Genomic DNA, 3,436 nt, shown 5'->3' on the forward strand with positions numbered 1-3,436 from the left:
TCTATCATTTCTTCAGGGCTTGGAAGAGCCACTTTTCTTCCCTTTAGAGAGGTGTCAAATTTAGTTACCATTGTTTTATGTGCTACTTAAAGCCATTGATAGAATGTTCTACTCTTTTCAGACGTGTAACATCATAGTAGCACTGCAAAGCATGTCAAACTGGATATCTTTCAAGCTGAGGGAATTCTGAGGCAGCATTCAATATGAACTGTTATCCATCTTCTGTAGCAACATTTCTCTTTTCTTACAGAAACCCCACTCTTTTTTCTTCATAGCTCTTTTTATATCTCCTCTAATTAACATAATGCCATTCTAATCACTTTGATGAAATTAGTAGGTTTGTTATTTCTATATCTTTTTGTATGATTGAAAAATAATCTTCACTTTGCTTGAGTTTTTTTTTAAGAAAACATCTCAAATCAATAGTTTTTTTTAAAATTTCATCAATAAAATATTGCAAATGGGTCTTAGAAATCACCTGGCATCTTGTTTCTGAAGCTGGACAACTCTTAGGTCTTATTCATCAGACTGCTGAACTGTTCCTTTTTCAGAGACATAGATAGTATCCAAAAATATTCTGATATTCTTGTTTTTAACTGTTACAGCTTTCTCAATCAAAGTAGCTGAACTTGAAACAAGCCCAATGTCATTTACTTCAAGGATTAACTCATCTTTCTGGGACTGAGATACTGAACAACCAGCACCTGGCCTCTGCAGATGTATTTTTCACCCAAGAAATTTCTAATTCAACCAGATCCCGTTGGTCATGGGTAATGACATTGATGGAGAAGTGAGCTCACATGGACCTCATGTTGCAATGGAAGCCAAGTGCAACTCCCTTGCTCATGTTCTTCTATTCATGACTACAAAGAGTGCAAACAATAGTCAGCTCCTTTGTATTTCCCCACTACTTGCCAACCCAGAGCCTCTTCTTTCTCTTTCCAAGGAGACCGAGATTTACATTGATGTGGTTGAAGTCCCTCTGCAAGATCTCTCTGGGGCCCTTCACAATATATGTTTGTCCCTTCAGAGTGATGTTGACATTTTCTGGAATGTCGACAGTCTGCTGAGAATGTCTTTATTCTTGCAGTAGATGCGGCAAGAAGCTACTTTGCTTGATTTTTAAGAACGGTTCTTTTTTAAACACACAAAAAAACAAGTGTCACATTTCTTTCACAGCCCTCGTAGGAACCTAATATAATTAGAGACTTATAAAAGTCAGTAGTTCTGATATAAAGGGGATTGAAAATTAAAAGAAGGCTGGAAACAGATGAAAAGGGCATGTAACTGAATTTGTCTGGGTTCAGGTCTGTTGTATCCCTAGCCCAAACTCTAGTCTATTATGTCCAACATGATTCAGAAGTAAAACAGTTATCTCAAACATAACTGAACTCTTGATTAGTCCCCATGCCCCCATGACATGACTGTTACTTTTTCAGTGTTCTCCTTCTAGTAATGGGGATATTTTTCTTCTAGTTGCCCAAACTGAAAAATTGAAGTCATCTTAACTCTTTTCTTCTTACACCACACATACAATCTGTCCATAAATTCTTCATACTCTATCTTTAACTATATCCTGGATTTAAGCACTTCTTATTGCCTTCACTGCAACAACTCTGCTCCCTTCTACCACAATCTCACCTAGATTATTGCAGATGTCTCTTAATTGGTGTCTCTATTTCCATCACTGATTTTCCACAGTTTATTGTCTACATAGCAGCAGTACACATAAGTCATACTTTGTCATGTCTGTGCTTAAAACCAGTAGCCTCCCATTATGCCCAAAGTAATTTCCAAATCCCTTAACATGGTGTATAAGGCCTTAGTTTATTTGACCTTCAGATATTTCATTGTTCTCATTTTTACTATTTCACCCTCTCTCACTATACTCCAGATTCCACAGTCACTTTGCTCTTTCAAGAAACTCAAACATTTGAGATATACTGCCTCCTAGGGTCTTTGCGTGTGCTGCTACTTTAAAATGTTTTCTTTCTTTCTTTCTTTCTTTCTTTCTTTCTTTCTTTCTTGCTTGCTTGCTTGTTTGCTTGCTTGCTTGCTTGAAGTCTTGCTCTGTCACCCAGGCTGGAGTGTCATGGTGCGATCTCAGCTCACTGCAGCCTCTGCCTCCTGGGTTCTGGCGATTCTCCTGTCTCAGCCTCCTGGGTAGCTGGGATTACAGGTGCCCACCACCACACCTGGATAATTTTTGTATTGTTAGTAGAGACAGGGTTTTACCATGTTGGCCAGGCTGGTCTGGAACTCCTGACCTCAGGTGATCTGCACGCCTTGGCCTCTGAAAGTGTTGGGGTTACAGGCATGAGCCACTGAGCCCGGCCCATAAAATGTTCTTCTGCCCATATGAGTATGGCTCATATATAGCCATGAATCCTCTCACACTCTGCTGATGCTATTCCATCAGGGACCTTCTGTCACTACCTTACTGAAAATAATAAGCCTTATCACTCTCTATGCACTAGACATTGCTTTTTTTTTTTTTCTTCTCATGGCAGTTACCACCACCAGACCTATTGCCCATTGGTATTCATTTGTTTTGTTTTCCATCTCCCCCATGAAGGTAAGAACGAGGTATATTTTATGTTCCATTGGCTTCCCCGTTCCTGGAATAGTGCTTGGCACATATTAGGTACACAATCTATTTTCTTCCAGTGAATGACTGAAACTACAGCAAGCTATCGTTTGAAATTGGAGTAAAGTAGGGTGAGAACAAGTTATAGAATCAGGGAGAACTTGAGTCTGAATCTTTTTCTGGCTCTGCCCACCTTAATTTTGGCAAGTTGGTTAACTCCTATATGGATAACATATAGAATAACATATATGGATAACATATATATGTGGGAGACAGAGAGAGAGAATGACACACATAAATTACTTGGCACAGTACCTGGTCCTCAGAACTCAAAAAAGGTCGCTTTCTGACCCTTCCTGTTAGGCCCTTCCTTCTCTAAGCAACCCACTCACCTTTCCTGGGTGATGTCTTGGCTGGTGTCTTGAAGGACTTCCTTGCTGTCAGAAAGAACTCAGTTGAGAACCATAAGGCTCCCACCACTAAAATAATTGGGGTGTCTGTGCCTGTGCTTGTTTGTAAGCTTGGCTTGTTACAACCTGTAGACGTGTTTTTCGACAGATGTTTGACATCGTTTGTCTTCCAGCACAGACAGTACCTTGATTTGTGATGCAATGTACATTCAGTTGAAAACTGCTATCTAAATTAGTGCTGCATGAGGCAGTTTACCCAGAGCCTCATGCTGCTACTGCTAAAGGACAACTCAAATCCTCTAGCTGTGTGTGGGAGGGAACATGGCAGTTCAATTTAAATACCTCTGCAGATGCCTAAGTTCTGAAAGACACATTCTCTGCAGCGCACTGTGTTTCTGTGCTGTCATTCTGGCTATTCAGTCTCAGCTGCAGTCTAACA

The 3,436-nt window shown here is 40.0% G+C and overlaps 1 pseudogene; it reads right to left on the minus strand.

The window, feature by feature from the left end:
• Positions 1 to 516: 516 nt before the first annotated feature.
• On the minus strand, positions 517 to 3,156 carry LOC117081278 (annotated as a pseudogene).
• Between the last annotated feature and the right edge of the window lie 280 nt (positions 3,157 to 3,436).

Source organism: Trachypithecus francoisi, unplaced genomic scaffold (genome assembly GCF_009764315.1).
Source record: "Trachypithecus francoisi isolate TF-2019V2 unplaced genomic scaffold, Tfra_2.0 Lachesis_group8, whole genome shotgun sequence".
Classification (NCBI taxonomy): domain Eukaryota; kingdom Metazoa; phylum Chordata; class Mammalia; order Primates; family Cercopithecidae; genus Trachypithecus; species Trachypithecus francoisi.